Source organism: Schistocerca americana, chromosome X (genome assembly GCF_021461395.2).
Source record: "Schistocerca americana isolate TAMUIC-IGC-003095 chromosome X, iqSchAmer2.1, whole genome shotgun sequence".
Lineage (NCBI taxonomy): Eukaryota > Metazoa > Arthropoda > Insecta > Orthoptera > Acrididae > Schistocerca > Schistocerca americana.
In genome coordinates, this window is record NC_060130.1 from 667,472,049 (window position 1) to 667,495,153 (window position 23,105).

The following is a 23,105-nucleotide window of genomic DNA, read 5'->3' on the forward strand; positions in this document are numbered from 1 at the left end:
AATTTATTGTGAATTCCAGGGCACAGTGGCATCTTTCATAATTAAATAGTAGACAGCTTAGAGAACCGAGCAATGAACTTTGGTGAAATCGTAAATGAGAGACTTCCTTATCAAGAAATGCTGAACTTAATCAACGAAAAAGCGAGAAATGACTGCCAGACGCAATGGGATTCGACCAAAATATCAAAAGGAGTACAGTATGACCAGCTGCAGCCTAAAATAGCATTATCCCATTGTTTTACTGAGTAAAATATGAGCAGACGATTCGTAACAACGATTATGCGCATGTGCTTAAATCGTGGCAAATTCCCAACCCAACTGTTCCGAATAGAACTGAATGAATCTCCATTATGTGTTTCATGCAATGAAGAAGGAGACGTGAATCATCTACTGTCCTAATGATTCAAGACACAACAAAAATCGTTTATTAGCGCATTTGTTAACGCAACGTCAGTTGCAATGTTGTTGTCAACCCTTTTCCACTAGTTTATGATGTCCAACCACTTAAATATGGATGACATGATGTGTGAATTTTTGTATGTTTCCTTTTTTTATTATTGTGGTATAATCACTTTATGAGTAGTTTTTGGTATCAGTCATTTATTCATACCCTAAATATTTTTGTAAACTGCAATTCACAAAGTGTATAGTAGAATAACCATTAAGAAAGATACTTTGTAAATCTGATGGATAACTGTATGACGATGGTCAAATACCAATAATAAAAAAGGTGATGATACAATTTACCCACTGTTGAGCAATTCTTTCACAGACAAAAATTTAGTCTTGGCTATAATCCAACGTAATGGTAGTGAGCCGTATTGGTAGGTTGGCATCGTGTAATAGGGATAGTGGCGTCTAGTTTTCTTCTCGTGTTTACTGGCGCCACTACGTTCGCTAGCGTTGACTCGTTGTCTCTCCGCGAGCGGCAGCAGCAGCGGTTATCAGTATGTAGTACCCTAGTACTATCTTTGGAAGGGCGTCAAGTTTTTCTGGGTCGGAGTGTGTCGGGGAGTTCGGCTGGGACGGAGCAGCAGTGAGGTCCGGCAGCGCGAGGAACACGCCTGGACCGCTGGAGGCACGCAGGCACTGCCAGATCGAGGGGCTGCAGTTGCGAGGGCGACAGCCTCGTTCTCCACCGGACCCAGGATGTTTGAGTTGAGTGAACATTAACCCAGTAATGAAACCTCCACTATTTTGACATCGCGCCATTTGTTCGCGCGTTGCTGCTCGCAGGGTCGCTGAGACGAAGAGCGACGAGTGGAGTGTTTCGATTTGGCGAAATTAATTAGCCGTCCTCCACCTAATTATTGTTAATCATCAAATTCCTTGTCTTTATTGGTGGAGTTCAACCAGCGGAATTTTTCTGCCTAGTGGCCGCTAACGCCCCAGTTACCTGCCCTGGAGGTTAGCGTATTTTCGCGGCAGTGTACCTTTGTTCACCTTGCCGCTGCTGTCCGCTATGGAGTGTAGCCAGACAGCCTCCTTGATTGTGGTTCAGATATGTTGTTTCTCTTGGATGGCTTTGGTCGTAGTGGTTCCTTCTGCTTCTGAATGTTTTAAACGCCAGATTCTGAAGACACAGTACTGCCCGCCGGTTCCGTCTTTGCTGGGTTATTCCATCGTTGTATTGGTTATCAGACGTTAGAGAGATTTTGCAAAAGTGTTGGTCTGTGTTTAAACTGTCGCTGGTTTGAGTTGCCATCCGGTTAAGTGAATACAACTCTAGGCTGCCTGTCTCATCGGTTACGAAGTTGAGCGACTTTCCCAGGCCAATCCTTAGAGCACCCTGTGAGGCTCACTTCTCTCTTGCTTTGACCAGGTTGTGATGAAGGTTTTTTTTAAATATATTTTAATTTTGAGTTATTACCTACCCCCATGAACCATGGACCTTGCCGTTGGTGGGGAGGCTTGCGTGCTTCAGCGATACAGATGGCCGTACCGTAGGTGCAACCACAACGGAGGGGTATCTGTTGAGAGGCCAGACAAACGTGTGGTTCCTGAAGAGGGGCAGCAGCCTTTTCAGTAGTTGCAGGGGCAACAGTCTGGATGATTGACTGATCTGGCCTTACAACACTAACCAAAACGGCCTTGCTGTGCTGGTACTGCGAACGGCTGAAAGCAAGGGGAAACTACAGCCGTAATTTTTCCCGAGGGCATGCAGCTTTGCTGTATGGTTAAATGATGATGGCGTCCTCTTGGGTAAAATATTCCGGAGGTAAAATAGTCCCCCATTCGGATCTCCGGGCGGGGACTACTCAAGAGGACGTCGTTATCAGGAGAAAGAAAACTGGCATTCTACGGATCGGAGCGTGGAATGTCAGATCCCTCAATGGGGAAGGTAGGTTAGAAAATTTAAAAAGGGAAATGGATAGGTTAAAGGTAGATATAGTGTGAATTAGTGAAGTTCGGTGGCAGGAGGAACAAGACTTTTGGTCAGGTGAATACAGGGTTATAAACACAAAATCAATAGGGGTAATGCAGGAGTAGGTTTAATAATGAATAAAAAAAATAGGAGTGCGGGTAAGCTACTACCAACAGCATAGTGAACGCATTATTGTGGCCAAGATAGACACGAAGCCCACACCTACTACAGTAGTACAAGTTCATATGCCAACTAGCTCTGCAGGTGATGAACAGATTGATGAAATGTATGATGAGATAAAAGAAATTATTCAGCTAGTGAAGGGAGACGAAAATTTAATACTAATGGGTGACTGGAATTCGAGAGTGGGGAAAGGGAGAGAAGGAAACATAGTGGGTGAATATGGATTGGGGGAGAGAAATAAAAGAGGAAGCCGTTTGGTAGAGTTTTGCGCACAGCAAAACTTAATCATAGCTAACACTTGTTTCAAGGATCATAAAAGAAGGCTGTATACATGGAAGAATCCTGGAGATACTAGAAGGTATCAGATAGATTATATAATGGTAAGACAGAGATTTAGGAACCATGTTTTAAATTGTAAGACATTTCCAGGGGCAGATGTGGACTCTGACCACAATCTATTGGTTATGAACTGCAGATTAAAACTGAAGAAACTGCAAAAAGGTGGGAATTTAAGGAGATGGGACCTGAATAAACTGACTAAAGCAGAGGTTGTACAGAGTTTCAGGGAGAGCATAAGGGAACAATTGACAGGAATGGGGGAAAGAAATACAGTAAAAGAAGAATGGGTAGCTCTGAGGCAGCAGAGGATCAAGTAGGTAAAAAGTCGAGAGCTAGTAGAAATCCTTGGGTAACAGAAGAAATATTGAATTTAATTGATGAAAGGAGAAAATATAAAAATGCAGTAAATGAAGCAGGCAAAAGGGAATACAAACGTCTCAAAAATGAGATCGACAGGAAGTGCAAAATGGCTAAACAGGGATGGCTAGAGCACAAATGTAAGGATGTAGAGGCTTATCTCATTAGGGGTAAGATAGATACTGCCTACAGGAGAATTAAAGAGACCTTTCGAGAAAGGAGAGCCACTTGTATTAATATCAAGAGCTCAGATGGAAACTCAATTCTAAGCAAAGAAGGGAAAGCAGAAAGGAGGAAGGAGTATATAGAGGGTCTATACATGGGCGATGTACTTGAGGACAATATTATGGAAATGGAAGAGGGTGTAGATGAAGATGAATTGGGAGGTATGATACTGCGTGAAGAGTTTGACGGAGCACTGAAAGACCTGAGTCGAAACAAGGCCCCGGGAGTAGACAACATTCCATTGGAACTACTGACGGCCTTGGGAGAGCCAGTCCTGACAAAACTCTACCATCTGGTGAGCAAGATGTATGAGACTGGCGAAATACCCTCAGACTTCAAGAAGAAAATAATAATTCCAATCCCAAAGAAAGCAGTTGTTGACAGATGTGAAAATTACCGAACTATCAGTTTAATAAGTCACAGCTGCAAAATACTAACGCGAATTCTTTACAGACGAATGGAAAAATTGGTAGAAGCCGACTTCGGGGAAGATCAGTTTGGATTCCGCAGATATGTTGGAACACGTGAGGCAATACTGACCCTACGACTTATCTTAGAAAATAGATTAAGGAAAGGCAAACCTACGTTTCTAGCATTTGTGGACTTAGAGAAAGCTTTTGACAATGTTGACTGGAATACTCTCTTTCAAATTCTAAAGGTGGCAGGGGTAAAATACAGGGAGCGAAAGGCTATTTACAATTTGTACAGAAACCAGATGGCAGTTATAAGAGTCGAGGGACATGAAAGGGAAGCAGTGGTTGGGAAGGGAGTGAGACAGGGTTGTAGCCTGTCCCCGATGTTATTCAATCTGTATATTGAGCAAGCAGTAAAGGAAACAAAAGAAAAATTCGGAGTAGGTATTAAATTCCATGGAGAAGAAATAAAAACGTTGTGGTTCGCCGATGACATTGTAATTCTATCAGAGACAGCAAAGGACTTGGAAGAGCAGTTGAACGGAATGGACAATGTCTTGAAAGGAGGATATAAGATGAACATCAACAAAAGCAAAACCAGGATAATGGAATGTAGTCGAATTAAGTCGGGTGATGCTGAGGGAATTAGATTAGGAAATGTGACACTTAAAGTAGTAAAGGAGTTTTGCTATTTGGGGAACAAAATAACTGATGATGGTCGAAGTAGAGAGGATATAAAATGTAGACTGGCAATGGCAAGGAAAGCTTTTCTGAAGAGAAATTTGTTAACATCGAGTATAGCTTTAAGTGTCAGGAAGTCGTTTCTGAAAGTATTTGTATGGAGTGTAGCCATGTATGGAAGTGAAACATGGACGATAAATATTTTGGACAAGAAGAGAATAGAATCTTTCGAAATATGGTGCTACAGAAGAATGCTTAAGATTAGATGGGTAGATCACATAAGTAATGAGGAGGTATTGAATAGAATTGGGAAGAAGAGGAGTTTGTGGCACAACCTGACAAGAAGAAGGGACCGGTTGGTAGGACATGTTCTGAGGCATCAAGGGATCACAAATTTAGCATTGGAGGGCAGCGTGGAGGGTAAAAATCGTAAAGGGAGACCAAGAGATGAATACACTAAGCAGATTCAGAAGGATGTAGGTTGCAGTAAGTACTGGGAGATGAAGAAGCTCGCACAGGATAGAGTTGCATGGAGAGCTGCATCAAACCAGTCTCAGGACTGAAGACAACAACAGCAACAACTATTGGGGCCTCGAGCCGACAAGTAATTTGTATTTCTTGTCAATAAGGCCTTCAGCCGTGAATGCAATTTGTCTAAAGAATTTTTAATTAGATATTGTCTGTTAATAGTGAAATTTTGACGAATGTGTTTTTTTTTCAAAAAAATATTCAGCCAACAAATAATTTTAATTTTTGGTCAGTAAAGCCTTAAGATGTGAATGCAATTTGTCTTAAGAATTTTTAATTAGATATTGTCTCTTAATAGTGAAATTTTGATATATTTTTTTAAATTTAGTATCTCTTGGAGAAGTTAAACTGTTTTTAAGAATTTGCTATCCCGGCCTTCAGCCGTCAAATTGCTTTTGCGTTATTACTATTGGGGTCTTCAGCCGACAAATAATTTGAATTTCTGGTCAATAAGGCCTTCAGCCGTGAGTGCAACTTGCTTAAGAATTTTTTATTAGACATTGTGTCTTAACAGTCAAGTTTGATAATTGTTCTTTATTGTCAACCTCATTTGCAATTTATGTGGACATGGTGTCTGTGGACATGTCCGAAAGAACAGACACCATATCCATATAAATATATAGTTCTGGCAATACCGGCCATGACCTTCTACTTCTGTGCGGATGCAGACATATTCCCCAAACTCTTACGGGGTTTGGTAAGAGTGTCTTCCACGAGTAATGAGTGTGTTGGGGTGGAACAATACGAATGGTTAGAAAGTGGGTCTCGCGGGAGGCGTGCGGGAGATAGTCCCTGCAGTCGCACTATCCTCCGTGCCCTCGGTGGCTCAGCTGGATAGAGCGTATGCCACGTAAGCAGGAGATCCCGGGTTCGAGTCCCGGCCGAGGCACAAATTTTCGCCTGTCCCCGTTGATATATATATATCTGTGACAATAAAGTGTGCAAAGCTTATTGATTTCTTTCATAATCCGTTCAGACAGGTTACAATGTGGTGAGTACAATGAAATAAAAAGAGGTTTGATTTTATGATTCCGAAGCATGCGAGACCAAACAGCAGATTTGAATTGCGGTCCGTTATCTGAAATGACTTTAGCAACGTGCCCAACTTCACGTAACAAATTTTTAACAAAGGCGTTGGATACAGACTGTCCAGTGGCTTTACGTAACGGAGTGAAAGAAACAAATTTTGAAGTAAGTTCAACAGCTACTAGAACGTACGAAAATCCATTCGATGTTCTGACAAGGGGTCCCAAGAGATCAACAGCAGCAAATTCTTTTAATTTAGAAGGAATGATGGGAAACAACGGAACACGTTGTGAGATAGTAGATGGTTTAGCCCTTTGACAAATTTTACAAATAGACAAGACTCTTCGAATTCTCTGTTCCATATTGTTAAAACAACAAGCCGTCCGAAGAATACGATAAAATTTTCGTGGACCAAAAGTGCGTAGCTGAAATAAATGTACCAAATGAGCTTATTAACAAAATCTTCAGGAATGCAAAGTACCCATACCTTGTCATCAACAGTGTAGCGTTTGAAGAGTATATTGTTTCTAACCAGATAATAATGCCGCATCTGCGTGTGTGTCTTTTCATGCCATTTGCTTTTGATGTCTTTCCAAATCGGATCCTTATCTTTTTCATGAGCAGTGTCCTTTAAAGATGTGGTGATGAAGTTTTCAAAGGCGACTTTCTGAATGTAAAGAATACTGAAATTTATCTCGAGGTTGCCTTCTGTGTTACTTTTCTCAAGCCCAGCCGGTGCACGTGACAGTGCGTCCGCAACAGTGTTCTCCTTGCCGGGAATGTAGACTACTGTGAAGTGGAATTCTCCCAGAAACAATGCCCAACGTTTTAACCTGTCATGATTTAATTTTCAGGACATAAGAAATTGTAATGCACGATGATCACTGTATACTTTTACGTGCTTACCAGAAAGAAAGAAACGGAATTTCTTAAATACCCAAACGATAGCTAAAGCTTCTGATTCAGTAACGGAATAATTTTTTTCAGATTTTGTTAGCACTCGGCTAGCAAAGGCAATCGTTTTCTGAACAGTAGTGTCATTTTCTATGGTTTCTTGAAATAAATGAGCACCAAGATCGACTTTAGAAGAATCAGTGCTAAGGCAGAAATCTTGTGACAGATATGGATGAGCTAGTATTGTTCTTTCAAAGAACTGAATCCCAACTGTGCCTGTTCGTCCCAGTTCCAAATAGTATTTTTTCCAGTGAGAGAACAAAGTTTTGGTGTAATTAGAATTTGCATATTCACAAAACGACGGTAAAAATTTACGAGACCTGGAAAACTGCGGACTTGTTTTTTTGTGGATGGAACTGGAATGGCTCTGATTGCTTCTAACTCTACAGGATCCGGCTGAGTGCCTTCAGAAGAAATAATGTGTCCCAAAAACTTCACCTTTGTCCTACCGAATTCAGACTTTTCCAAGTTAACTGTAATTCCAAATTCTGCAAAAATACGTAACACACTGTTGAGGATACGATTATGTTGTTTCCATGAGGCTTCTGCTATTAGAATACCGTCCACATATAAGGTGATGTGACGTTTTAAGAACTCAGGTAATATGGAATTTAACCCGCGCATGAATGCTGCCTAAGAAATGTTCAAACCAAAAGGAAGTTTCCGAAATTGATAACAAACGCCGAAACAAAGAAAATCTGTATTTTCTGCGTTCTGGATGACGCTCGATCTGATAAAAGCTGGATGTGAGATCAACGGAAGACAACACTCTTACACCATTAAAATTTTGACGAAGTTCTTCCAACGTGTGCGGCCTGTTTGTTTCAGGAATGATGATAGTATTCATTTGTCTCGAATCTAAGACAAGCCAGATCGATCCATTTTTCATCTCAACAACATGTAATGGATTGTTGTATGAGCTTACTGCAGGCTCAATAATTCCCTCGTCAAGCATAGATTGTATTTCTGTTCAAACAAGGTCCCTATGATGTGCCGGTATTACGTATGGTCAAACACAAAATATAGTATGCTCACGAACAAGAAATTAGTATTGAAATCCCTCCATTGTTCCTGTTTTGTGAGTAAAAACTGTGGATTGTGCTTGTAAAATCTCAAAAACGTCCTGCCTATCAGTTTCATTACAATTCTCAATTGTTTGAATTTTATTCTGAATTAACTCATTAGTATCAAATACGCTGTCGATATCATCCCTGTCAATAATTGCAGAGTGATTGTTAGTGTCAAGTTCCATAAAAAATTCCGAACTGGTCTCTAACAGGAGGTAAGCCGATTAATTTCCTCCTCATGGTTTCAGAGCCAATCTTCAAATTTCAAAGCTATTGACTTACCCTCTTTCTCTAAACTTATTTCAGCATCGTGAAAGTTTAAGATTGCTTTGTATTCATTCAAGAAGTCTACTCCCAATATAATTTCTGTTGACAATAATGGAACGATAAGGAAGTTCATAGAGAAACTGTGGCTTTGACACAAGAATTCTAAGTTGGTTTGTTGGCGTACATCTACTCTTTTTCCAAACATTGCACCTTGTAATTTAATCTTACGTAACGGAAGTGTGGGGCAATCGTTCGATTTGTTGCCTTTGCTAAAGGCTGTTTCACTAATTACTGAAATGGGACTGCCAGAGTCAAGTACTGCCTTAAATTATACATCATTTACTGTAATGTGAATTACGGGATATGGAATGTTGTTCTGTTTTACGTCGTGTTCCTGGAGTAAGATGTCCCTAATGTCTTCCATTTTTACGTAATTAATGGCCACGGCAGCTACGTCGTCAGCTAAATACGTTTTGTGGCAGCGGTGTGAGTCGTTGCCTACTGTCTCTTTGTTGGCGCGTGGATTAGGAGACCTACCTTCCATAAATTCACCTTGCCGAGAGGGCGCTGCCCTGTTTGAATCCCGCCAGTTCTGATGAAATTCAGGTCTGTCGTTATGATTATATCGTCTGTCGTCATGTTGGTAGTTTCCATAGTTTCTTACTTGTCGGTCATGTGGTGGAGAATTTCTTCCGGAACCGTAACTGGGTGGTGTACCGTTTCGTCTGAAGTTATTCTGTGTCCCTTGATAATAATTATGTTGGTTCCCATACTGTCTGTTTCTCTGATTGTCTCTGTTATAGTCATTACCGCGGAGAGGTGATCTTTCCCTGTAATTATTATTACTCTGCCAACAGTTGTCATACGGGTGGTGTCTTTTTTGGTCACGATTTGCGTTGTAAGAATAGCCTTGTCGTGTCCAGTTATTATTTCTGTTATCGCGTAATTGTGACGGATGTGACCTGTAATTGTCGTGTTCCTGTTTTCGTGTCCCGCGATTGTCAGTGTCAATTTCCAATTCTTGTAACAGTCCTTGAAAAGCTTTGATGTCGTCTTTGCAACGTCCTACCAAAATAACATGCCGTAAATGTTCAGGCAATTTGATTAAGCAAATGCGAATAAGTTCTGAGGGGCTGAATGGGTTTGACAGATACTGATTCTCATGCAACATGTCTTCAAAATATTTGACAAGACTGGAAAAATCAGATTGTTCGAAATGTTTCATCATTATGATGCTATGTTTTACTCGGTTTTGAGGAGCTTGAGACCAATATGCTGAGAGGAAGGCATGATAAAATTCTCCTTCAATGTGACAATCGAGAATGACCGATCGCATTCTTACAGCTGGTTCATTCTCTAAGTACCCACACATAAATTCTAATCTGTGCTCCAATGGCCAGTTGGGAGGAAAACAATGAGAGAATTGATAGAGCCACGCTTGTGGATGAATGTTGTTGCCAGAATTCTTAAATGTTTTGAATTTATGTGTAGTAATATACAGGTTATAGTCAAAGTCATCGACCGAGCTAGGTGGCGCAGTGGTTAGACACTGGACTCGCATTCGGGAGGACGACGGTTCAACCCCGCGTCCGGCCATCTTGATTTAGGTTTTCCGTGATTTACCTAAATCGCACTCAACTTCTGTACAATGACTCCTCGCAGAGATCCAAATACAAGTCGTTGAAAAATGCTGATGCTAGTTGAACACTTTAACTGTTCACAGTAAGGGTAAGTCTCGAGGCCAGTTCTGAAGTACGACTTCCGTGGATAAAGTTACGTCTGCACTGTGATGATCCTAGACTGCTCTGTACTGGTGCCACACGACAACTCTACTAGAATCTCGTAAGAAGTGGACAAGAACTCGCACGAACTCGACTGTGGACGAACCGGCTGAGCTGTGGTCAGGCGGACACTTTACCCTTGTGTTCCACGGCGCCTCAGCCCAGGGGGCGTGACGCTCGTGCCGCTAGCGGTGGGCGGCGTCGGTCGCTGTCACTGCCATTGTCGGACAACAGGCAAAGCTCTAGTGCGAACCTCGCAGCCTCGAACCATTGCACCCTGTGTGATATAGATTGGTGACGATACAACGTGACGATAGAAGGTACACTTCTGAGAGTGAATACCTTCACAACTTGATTACAGAAAATAGTCTATCCTGGACAATGTTCCGAGGAGCAGGGAAAGGGAGTGCTACACGGTCCTACGAGGCGAAGAGCTCGTACGCAGCCTCTGGTAACCACGGCAAAGTGGTGCCCTCGGGAGCGGCTATTGGAAGAACAGTGGCGGACGTGACACATGGCGAGGGCGACACGACAGTTTGGCGGGCAGCGGCCGCAGCAGGCAGGCTCCGTCTCTGAGACTTAGAGCGGATGATCCGTCGGGGTCCGGAACGTGTCTGGGTCGACAGGTGGAGGAGCGCTGTCCTAAGTAATGCCCGTGGAAGAATATATCAACGGTGTGACGAGGACAAGTGACCGCTTGTTCACAAGCACTCTCTCACGATCGCAGCGGTGCGTACGACTTGCATGCCACATGGTGGCGCAGCAGGCGCCCCCAGACGCTGTAGCGGCTGCAGGACGTTTGACTGTACACAGTACCTCGACTTCTATTTACAAACAACCTTCCAGGTGAGGTACGGGACGTAAGTGGCCCGCGAAACATACACGTAAATGTGGTGGCCGGAATATGCAAGGGGTAGCCCTCTATACCTCTTTGAGGGGCAGGTAAACACCACTAAAATTTACCCTAGTGGGGCAAGAAAATTTATTTGCAATTTTCAAATTTCTTTTACTTGTAACACATTTGTTTTATTGTCTTCACATGTTTTACACATTGAGTTTGTAAAAATTCACTTAAACAATAACAAAATATTAACATTAAATGTTGTCACTACAGGTAACCACCACCCCATTACAGTATACAAATTCGATATTTGGTGCTTAAACTTTGAAATAACTAGTTTTTTACTTTCGTGATATCTCTTGAAACAGTTCTTGCCTGCTCTCAGGCACAAAGATACTTTGCACACTGAACACATCCACACTGTTCGCACTGGATTTTTCTTTGAACTGCAAACTGCACATCTTCTAGATGATGATTGAATTGGTTGAAGTTTACTGCTTTCGTGGCGAATACTTTCGTCTACGTATGGTTTGTGTGATTTTATCTGGGTTGATATACTACTTTGGAATACAGAAGCAAAATTAGCTGCCACTGAAACTATTTTTGGAGCCAACAAGATTTTGTACACATCTCGACGGAAGTCTTTATTGGAGAACTGTTCCATTTCGATTTCTTTGTGCATAATGAACGCGTTTGTCACACTGCCGTTTAAAAAGTGAAAAAACAATCTCATCCACCATTTCTTGCTTTTTCTGTCAATAGCATAGTCTGACTTCAGATGATCAAAATTATCCACAGAGTTCATACTGGAATTGTAGTCTTTCAATACAATTGGACAAGTGATATTGGTTATTGTTCCAGCTTTCATTTTTCGAGTTACTGTGGACACATCTTATGGTGAATGACATGTTGAAATCAAGTTGACTGCCCTGTTATCTTTCCATCTATAGATTACTATGCCATCGCTGCATATTTTGTAATCAATTCCCCTCTTTCCTGTTCCTTTTCCTCCTTGAGTTTTGGTATGTTTTTCCTTCTGGGATTTATTGTTCCACAAGCGTACACACCATTGGATTTTAGGTCCTTGAACAGATCATAGGATGTAAAATAATTGTCCATGAAAATAATATGATTCTTTCCATGAAGACCACTGGTTAAATTTAGAGCCACACGACTGCACACAAGACTAGAACTTGAACAGCTTGTCGTGAATGTGGGGTCATTTCCATCAGTGCCATCACTGTCCACACTGCTGTCACTAGAAGATATTCCTTCAAATAAAAATCGGTAACACTCGTCCTCAGTTATTCCTTCTCGGCTAGACATATTCGATGGAGAAAAAGAAAATATACTGGGTGCAGCAAAAGGGTGGTGGTTAGCAGCACTAACCACACAGAAATTTGTCAGTAAAACATGGTAAATTATATTTCAATTTAAAGCTACATTACACATAGACTTATATGTGTTCAACACATGAATATAAGCAATTACTTACCATAAACAGTCGTATAAAGAAGAGCTACAGAGAATACTGCACGCCGCTTCCAAGAACAGTGCTAACAATGAAGAAGTATCAACTATTGTTCTGAATAAGAGGCAAAAATTCACGCAGAAGACATGCACTGCTATCTAGCGGCATTTTAGGCAACAATTAGCTGGTTGACAGAGAGACTACTGGCCCCTGAGCGGTAAAGGAAGAAAATATTATGTGGTTAGCCACAGTGACCACCGCCCATTGAAACCGTCAACGTATGTGGTTAGTTACAGTTTTGCCTGCCCTTTAAAGAGATACGCTAGGTCAGTACTCATTTTGATTCGTTGGTCACCCAAAGGTTTACATTTTAATTTTACCAGAATTACTATTATTTCACATATTGTATGTAAAAAACTGAATTCCTTGGAACCCTAGGTGCAATGTATGCCGTTGTACCAATTGGATTAATAGAATTCACTGTGTGCGCAAACTATATATTAATTACAGTAGGAATGCATATAGATACACGAGCGTATTTCACGTCAACAAAAATACAGTAAGTTTTGCTGTACCCACAATAATCTAGGTTGTTAAATGATTAGCAACGCTTTACGGAATAGATTTCAAGTTTAATCCTCAATTATTATGAGCACTTGGAGTCATTTTCTATTCACAATCTACCCTGTCCAGTCATATTAATGTGACCAACTGTCGCCGGCCAGAGTGGCCGAGCGGTTCTAGGCGCTACAGTCTGGACCCGCGCGACCGCTACGGTCGCAGGTTCGACTCCTGCCTCGGGCATGGATGTATGTGATGTCCTTAGGTTAGTTAGGTTTAAATAGTTCTAAGCTCTAGGGGACTGATGATCTCAGAAGTTAAGTCCCATAGTGCTCAGAGCCATTTGAACCATTTGACCAACTGTCAAAAGCCTGAAGAACCACGTATTGCAATATAACAGCCTGAAAAAGTAAAGGCTTTGGTAGATAAAAAATCAGTCTCATTACTTTTCTCACACACCTCGTACTTGTTATGATGCATTGCGTCTTCTAGAATGACGAGATAACGCAGGAAATGGCAGTCAAATATTCTCCAGACCATAACGCAACCAGGGTGTTTGCTTTCAGACGTTTGACGCCGTACGCACCAACGGCCATGTGTCCGATGGAGCATAAAACGTGATTCATCTCAAAAGGCCACCCGTCGCCACTGAGTGGACGCGTAGTTGTGGTACTGCCGTGCAAATTCCAGTCGTGGTCGCCAATGGACAGCAGTCAGCACGGGTGCAGTCGGCATGCGGTAGGCGCCTGTTGCTGCAGAGATTCACACGCAGCAACATTCGCTGAACGGTCGTTGAGGAGACACTGTTGGTAGCCACTTGGTTCATCTGGGCGGTGAGTTGCTCAACTGTTGCACGTTTATTCGCCCGTACATATCTCCGCAGCCGTCCTTTACCGCTGTCATCTATGGCCCGTGGTGCGCTACAGTTGCGTCGGCGCCGGTTTTGGATAGCGCCATTTTGCATTCACGATATACTTTAACTACGGCAGCACGGGGACAGTTTACAAACTTAAACGTTTCGGAAATGCTTCCACCCTCGGCATATGTCAATGATTGTGCCCTTTTGGACGTCTGACAAATCGCTCCCTTTCCACTTTACGACAACGACTGCAGTGTTTAATGCATCCCTCCGACACGCTTCATATGTCCTTCACTACTTGTGCTGCTACTTGCCGTCGGTAAGTGATTGAAACGTCCCTTTAAAAAAATTAATGAATTACTGTGCTGATAAACCTCTTACATTATTTGATTTTCAAACAGCTGAGCAGAACTGAACGTACTCAGACATTTCGCTCTTTACCTATTCCAATCAACACTAAACTCACAGCCAATATTTTTAGTGCAACGCAATCTGACTTTCAATAATCCCTACAAAAGAATGGCCCTGACTAACATTAACCTATACGTTTCACAAATCACTTACCTCACAAAAATCTTTGTTACTCGAACTACTGCAATACAGCGAGCGCCACTACTGCTCAAAAATGGCTCTGAGCACTATGGGACTCAACTGCTGAGGTCATTAGTCCCCTAGAACTTAGAACTAGTTAAACCTAACTAACCTAAGGACATCACAAACATCCATGCCCAAGGCAGGATTCGAACCTGCGACCGTAGCGGTCTTGCGGTTCTAGACTGCAGCGCCTTTAACCGCACGGCCACTTCGGCCGGCGCCACTACTGCCAGCTAAATAAAAGATTCAAACTACTGAAGGCACTAACTACTGATAGGCATAGTTAGCAAATGAAAGATTTTGATAGAGAACAAGCAATGTATTTAACTTAATAGTGTTCAAAAGTCGTAATATATACATCAGTCCACGATATCCAATATTACAAATTTACTCTTTCTGATGGACACACGTCCAGATCGTCCGCTCTCAAAATTGCGCCATCTCTCTCCCCACATCCACCACTGCTGGCGGCTCACCTCCAACTGCGCAACGCTACGCGCTGTTAACAGCCAACTGCTCAACACTACAACAGCATATACACCAACAAAGCAAATCAACCACAGCCTTCACACAGCACAGTCAGTGATTTTCATATAGAGCGCTACGTGGCGTTACCAGCATAAAAACTAAACAGCCTACTTACATTATCATTGCAAGTTCAAATAGTTCAAATGGCGCTGAGCACTATGGGACTTAACTTCTGAGGTCATCAGTCCCCTAGAACTTAGAACTACTTAAACCTAACTAACCTAAGGACATCACACACATCCATGCCCGAGGCAGGATTCGAACCTGCGACCGCAGCGGTCGCGCGGTTCCAGACTGTAGCGCCTAGAACCGCTCGGCCACCCCGGCCTGCCATTGCAAGTTGAAGTCGAACATAGGTGGTGATCATATTAACGTAACTGGACTGTGTATATTACTAGGCGACTATTCTTGGGCATGGAACCTGGATCGATTTACATGTTACCTATCTAACAGTTCCAAGGTTAACAGAAATTTCATTTTCAGTACTTCATGCGTTTGCATAATCTACTCATTAAGAGATATAATCTTATATGAAAAGATCAACACAGTAAGAGAAGTGTTATAAATTGTGTACACTGATGGACCAAAACCTTACGACCACTCCCCGCTGAAAAGCTGAACGCCTCCTGGTGGTGTTGCGGCCACGTGACAGAGAGACGAATGTGCAGTTATTATAGCGAAGACACGGCCCGCAAATGCGGAAATCCACTGATACAAGCGGCTTTGAGAAAGAGCTCATTGTTGTGACGCTGCAGCTGGAAACGAGAATCTCTGAAACGGCGAAACTTGTCGTCTGCTGGTGTACTGCTATCGTGAGCACCTATGGAAAATGCTCGAAGGATGATGAAATAAGGAGTAGGCCGTATAGTACTGGACAAGCAAATCTCATCACAAAACGAAGAGGTCGGAGAATTCCCCACTGTGTAATCCAGAATAGGCAGCGATCTGTGGCAGATCTGACGACAGAGTACAATGCTGGTGCAGGCACAAGTGTTTCGGAGCATACCGTTCAAAGGCCACATGGAGCCTTACGACCCCTACGTGTTCCTGTGTTGGCCCAACGACATCGTCAGTTATTACTGCAGGGGGCGCAGGCCCATGAGGGCAAAATAATGCTGTGGGGTGAACCGTAATTTATTTTCAAAGAATATTCTTAAGAATTTATTTTATTTACTAGCGACTCATCAAGAACATGAACACATTTAATCACACTATGTAAGCATGGAAGTAGTTGCCAGGGAGTAACTGATGAAATCATAACCAAATTCCTTTTAACAAATGGGAATTTTATTCACTTTAACAGCGCCTAAGAGCATTTTTTAAAAGAAACAGGTTTAAAATTATGATCAGAAAGTACCCTCTAAATATCAATGTTACAATTTATTCAGAGGCAGAAAGAAACAAGCTTTGACTGTATGAGCTTTCAGGCAGATAACCTTGCCACTCCATTTTGACACGACCGTAGTTACGACCGCTCACAACAGCCTCTGAAAGACTACACTGGTGCAAATCTGCAACACACCAGATTACTTTAAACTAAGAGTTTAACAATTTACACACGCACACAAACTATGCACCCCCCGTAGGAGGGATGAAAATGGTACAAAACACTAACAATTAAAATATTAACTTTGCCACCGAAGGTGCAACAAAATTTTAAGTTCTAAGAAAAGTCTTACGGTGAAAGGGTGGCAACTTGATATACTAAAATGATCATTTAAATAAAAGCCCATGAAATGCAATCTTACATAAAATTCTACAAGGTTGGCCAAACAATAGTTAAGATGCTCTACAGTACACAAATACCGCCTCTCAAGATCATGGGCAATAATATCAAAGTTTCCAAAGATCAAAACATATTTCAGGTATTAGGCCGTTACACTCCAAGCAATAAATTCGTTAACACACCAAATCCGACAAAAATGACAGAGGCAGCTACTAACGTACGGTAGATTGATAGGGAGATTACCGAACAACTCGAACCGCATGTTGCTCTAACCCGCCCCTACTCCACAAGGGAAAAACGGACCACCCAATTTATCAACAACCACCTTCCCGCGGGTGGGCAAACGGAGAAGAAAGGTGGGACGACCCCAAAGCAAAACGGCTGGTGATCTCACCAAGAAAACAAGTAGAATTTAACAAGAGTAAATCAAACAACATATCACCAATCACTTAATTTCTAATGAACTGCGATTTCTCGAGAAGACCTGGTGCAGCACCCCCAAATCGCTCTCCCGAACCGTCTGCTGCCAGCCGCTTCAACGGACACAGGAAGGCGCGCCGATCTCCCGTCTCACGGCGTCGCAGCTCGCACCAACCAAACTGATGTCGTGGGTTGACTCCTGTTGCTCTCGTGTCGACCGCGAAGTCACTACCCCTCGCTATACGCCGCGGCCCACTGGACTCACGTGGCGACCTCACATGCGCCGACGCTCAAGACGGACAAGTCATCTTGTGTCTCAGTGCGCGACCGCCCAACCGATCGATCCACCCGCCAATGACCATTGCCTGGGCAAACTCGAGCAGACTGGGGTCCTAATGCGCAGACTCAGATGCAGGAACTAAGCCCCGACCGGACGACCACTCGCTGAGTTCACTTACTGGCGGAGTGGAAAGACTCTCATTTTGCCGGTTTTAAAGGTTGATCCGAACGACAGACATACTAGCACTCCGAACGACAGACAGACACTAACTGCCTAACAAATGCGGACGAGAGACAGACTAGCAAGCTGGGGACGAGAGACTGGCCCAGACTCGACTGGCGAGCTCACAGCGCCCCTTAAATGCACGTGGACAGGCAACCTTTCCCCTTTCCCACCAGAGGGAGACACCAAAGCTGCGATTGCCACAGCCGCGCCACGTCCAGGAGGGCGACTGCTCCACACTACGCGCTGCGGAGCGCTCTTCAAAACAGCAATTTCTACCACGGCTCAAGGGGTACACTGAGTTGGGCTTCCATGGGATCTGTGGTGGTAGTCGAAGGCATCATGACAGCAGTGAACTACGTGCACATTATTGCGGACCACTTGCATCGCTTCGTGCTTGAAATCTCCCCCTACGGCGATGACGTCTTCCAGCAGGGCAACTGTCCGTGGTGCGAGGTCAGAATCGTGCTACAGTGATTTGAGGGACATTATAGTGAACTCACATTGATGTCTTGGTCAGCAAATATGCCTGATCTGTACCCACTGGAACACATACCGGGAGCCAACTGCGTGCCCGTAAAGCACCTCCCGTAATTTGCTGTTACTGCTTGACCTATGTGTAGACATCTGGTGCCACATACTTCTGGAAACCTATCAAGGATCTGTAGACTCCATGCCAAGCAAAATCTCTGTTCTAATACGTTTGAAAAGTAGAACAACATGTTATTAAACAGGTAGTCATAATGTTCGGACTCATCGGTGTATATGTCTTGTAGCAGCGTAACTCACTGCTTGCAAATACCTACAATACATTCATCCAGTATGTGAGAATGAGAGCACTTTGTGGCTCGTGACAAACTTTACACATAATTTGAAACCTTCGGGAAACATTTTCTCGCTGACAATATGATGAAAATGAAATGGTTTTTCGCTTACTAAATATGCTCTATTCGAGCATTAAAACTGCGGCATCAGGCATGACGTTTTAATTTATATCTTGATTACTACTAAACGTATTCGCTACACATATTCTCAGACAGTGTCCATATAAAGTACTAAATGTACCTGCAAAACCATACACACACATCAAAAAAATTTTTGCATCACGTAGGTTCCGAGAGTTCCGGAACCTGCACAGAAAATTGGAATAGAGAACAACATAGACATCATTTCCCCCCTGTTTATTGCTCATGAAAACCACATATTGCATGTTGTACCACCATACAGCGAGACCTTCAGAGGTGGTGGTCTAGACTGCTGTACACACCGGTACCTCTGATACCCAGTAGCACGTCCTCCTGCATTGATGCATGCCTGTATTCGTCGTGGCATTCTACCCACAAGTTCATCAAGACACTGTTGCTCCAGGTTGTCCCATTCCTCAACGGCGATTCGGCGTGGATCCCTCAGAGTGGTTGGTGGGTCACGTAGTCTATAAACAGCCCTTTTCAATCTATCTATGTTCGATAGGGTTCATGTCTGGAGAACATGCTGGCCACTCTAGTCGAGCGATGTCGTTATCCTGAAGGAAGTCATTCACAAGATACGAACGATAGGGGGGGGGGGGGGGGGAACTGTCGTCCATGGAGACGAATGCCTTGCCAGTATGCTGCCGACATGGTTGTACTATCGGTCGGAGGATAACATTCACGTATCTTACAGCCGTTATGTCGCCTTCCAAGACCCCCAACGGCGTACGTCGGCCCCACATAAATGCCATCCGAAAACAGCAGGGAACCTTCACCTTGCTGTACTCGCTGGACAGTGTGTCTAAGGCGTTCAGCCTAACCGGGTTGACTCCAAACACGTCTCCGACGATTGTCTGGTTGAAGGCATATGCGACACTCATCGGTGAAGAAAACGTGATGCCAATCCTGAGCGGTCCATTCGGCATGTTGTTGGGCCCATCTGTACCGCACTGCATGGTGTCGTGGTTGCAAAGATGGACCTAGCCATGGACGTCGGGAGTGAAGTTGCGCATCATACAGCCTATTGCAGACAGTTTGAGTTGTAACACGACGTCCTGTGGCTGCACGAAAAACATTATTCAACATGGTGGCGTTGCTGTCAGGGTTTCTCCGAGTCATACTCCGTACGTAACGGTCATCCACTGTAGTAGTAGCCCTCGGGTGGCCTGAGCGAGGCATGTCATCGACAGTTCCTGTCTCTCTGTATCTCCTCCATGTCCGAACAACATCGCTTTGGTTCACTCCGAGACGTTTGGACACTTCCGTTGTTGAGAGCCCTTCCTGGCACAAAGCAATAATCTGGACGCGATCGAACCGCGGAATTGACCGTCTAGGCATGGCTGAACTACAGACAACACCAGCCGTGTGCCTACTTCCTGGTGGAATGACTGGAACTGATCGACTTCCGGATCCCGTCCGTCTAATAGGCGCTGCTCATGCATGGTTATTTAAATTTTTGGTCGGGTTTAGTGACATGTCTGAACAGTCAAAAGGACTGTGTCTGTGATGCAATATCCACAGTCAACGTCTATCTTCAGGAATTCTTGAACCCGAGGTGATGCAAAACTTTTTTTTATGTGTGTATCATTGTGACAGATGGTTCGGGAGTCATGACTTAAGGGGCTCTGGAAAGGCTCAAAATCATGAAAAGTTCAATTTTTACTTTTTTGCGTTTTCTGAATCTGCAGACTATTGCCTTTTAATAGATATATAGTTTATTCAATTCCGAAGACTACAACTATTTTTAATTTTTTTTTGAAATGTGTTCTACATGGGCGTGACCCACTGTGGCGCTGTTAAACTGCTGTCAAATGGTGTTATTATTAACGTCTGTGTTCATCAGGTACATTTTAGTGATGTGAGATAAAGTATGTGTTGTGGTTAACCTGTGATGGTTCAATATATATCGCTGGTGTGATTGTCGATTGTTTCATGTTTATTTACTCTGTCGTTATCTCGAAAATATTCGTAATTAATTCTCTTTCTTGAGTCTCTGTTTTGTTGAAGTATAATAATGAGTAAAAGTAAAGTTATTAGAAATCCTCTGAAGGCTTTTAAGAAAAGGAGAAATGTTGGAAAGCCAAAGGTATGTGTTATTACTGTAAACAATAAAGACGATAACCAAGTGAGTGAACCTAACCTCTCAAGTACACCTGCCCATAGCAGTCAAAGTGGGAAAGAAAATACTTCACAGAAGAAGCTTGGTTCAATGAGTGAAAACTATGAATGTTTTATGGGCGAATCGGATGTGAATGAAATATTTGATATGTCGGTTCTCAAAGGAATTTTTTTCAAACTGTGTAAGATGTATTCATTGTAGTGAAGTTGGTCTGGAACTCTCCATAATAAAGCACGTAGGACTTGCTAGTGAAATACAACTGAAATGTGATAAGTGTTCATACATGACCACCTTTTGGAACAGTGTTGCAGTAACTGCAACTGAAGAAAATGGTAGCAAAATCTACGAACACAACAACGAGCGATGCTTGCTTTAGACAAGGAACGCCTTCAGGCTGTAGACAGGGCTGTAAAGAGTCTAGAAATACAAGCAAGAGTAAACAGGAGGAGGAACAAGAGGAAGCTGGAGGAGGAGTTTGCAGAGGATGAAGATAATCAAGCCTATGGACCTGGAATGCACTAAAAAGTTAATCCAATCTTTGTCGCTCGATTCCCGAAACTTTTATTTTCTCATACTAATTACATGTTTTCTAAGGATCTTCCAAACATATTTGTTTCAAACTTTCAGTAAATGTTACACAGTACCTTCTGCATAATTTAACACAGCCTTTTTCCAAAAAACTGTATATTTTTGAATATATAAATAAAAAATTGCAAAAAAATGTTGTGAATTTTCATTACAGTTGAAAAAAAATCATCTTTAATAACTGAACTAAAATTTTGTAAAATCCCTGTGTTAAGTTGTAGCCTATATTCCAATAAATAATATGTAAAAAGTTCAACTTCCCATCTCAAATACTTTGTGAGGAAAGATGTAATTTATAAGCGTTATTTTAACATTGCAAGTATAGGGCGTTCCGGAGCCCCTTAATAAACATTTAGATGCGTGGAAAACTAGTGTTTGCTTAAACCAGAGGACAAATTACCCAGAATATAGTCATCCGGTGTTTCATAATGAGAGCACTTAGTGACTTCCTGCAAACTTTAAACGTATCAAACCTTTTCTAAACTTTTTCCCACTTATGTGCTTAACGTCAAATGTTTAACACGTAATGAGATGTTTGAAAACATTTTATACATTGGAGTTCGATATTTTAAAAATAGGTTGTGTAATGGATGGTAGACTAATAGGATTAGTATTATCAAATGTATTTCTTGTATTATGCAACATGACACTTGCTATGCTGATGCTCACTTCCATTATGTATTATCCATAACAGGAGCAGTATTTTTATATACAGAAGGCATTATTCGAGGGTACTCTTTATTTACAGTTCTGGCTATGAATGTGACTGAGGTGGTCTAGAGGGTGCACGGTATTTGTTAGTAAATTGCAGACTCTGACAGTTTTTGGAGGATGTGAGTAACAAACCAAGTTATGTTGGAAAAAAAGTGGGTAGAGCACTAGACTCTCTCCCTGAAGCTCCTGCGTTCAATCTCTGACAGTGGCAGAGGTTTTTCCTTCATCCAGTCCATCCAGTAAGACCCCAGGTTAATTCTTACGAGTTTTTATTCCTTCCACGCAAATGCAAGGCCAAGTGAAGTAGTACCATGATAAAACACTGGATTCAGGAACAGATTGGTTAAAATCCACGTCCTGATTTAGAGTCTCCATGATTTCAGTAAATTGCTTAAGGCCAATGCTGAGATTGTTCTTTTGAAAGTGCACAGCAAATTTTCTTCTCCATCTGTTGCCAATCGAAGCTTCTACTCTACCTCATATAAACCTTGCTGATGGCAGATTAGTAAACCCTAGCCTTCTTACACTCCCTGTTTGAAAATGAGGTCACACTACAGACCAGTGGAACTGAAAATATCGTAAATATTATGACAATCATTTGGGTTTTAGATTTATTTTAAAATGGCACTGGTGAAGGGAGACCACGGTGTGTATTGTGCCTGAAAGGTTTGGCACCAGAGCAGTTGCTAGTATCTTAAAACATCACTTAGTAACCAATCATTCATACTTTGGTGATAAAACTCTCAACATATCTACTAGGGATTTAAATGAATTATAACAACAAAACTACACTCCTGGAAATGGAAAAAAGAACACATTGACACCGGTGTGTCAGACCCACCATACTTGCTCCGGACACTGCGAGAGGGCTGTACAAGCAATGATCACACGCACGGCACAGCGGACACACCAGGAACCGCGGTGTTGACCGTCGAATGGCGCTAGCTGCGCAGCATTTGTATACCGCCGCCGTGTGTCAGCCAGTTTGCCGTGGCATACGGAGCTCCATCGAAGTCTTTAACACTGGTAGC

At 42.6% G+C, this 23,105-nt stretch overlaps 1 non-coding gene across 1 annotated transcript; it reads left to right on the forward strand.

The window, feature by feature from the left end:
* Positions 1–5,905: 5,905 nt before the first annotated feature.
* Trnat-cgu lies at positions 5,906–5,980 on the forward strand. The gene has a single exon. It is a non-coding gene; the product is annotated as a tRNA-Thr (tRNA).
* The last annotated feature ends 17,125 nt before the right edge of the window (positions 5,981–23,105 follow it).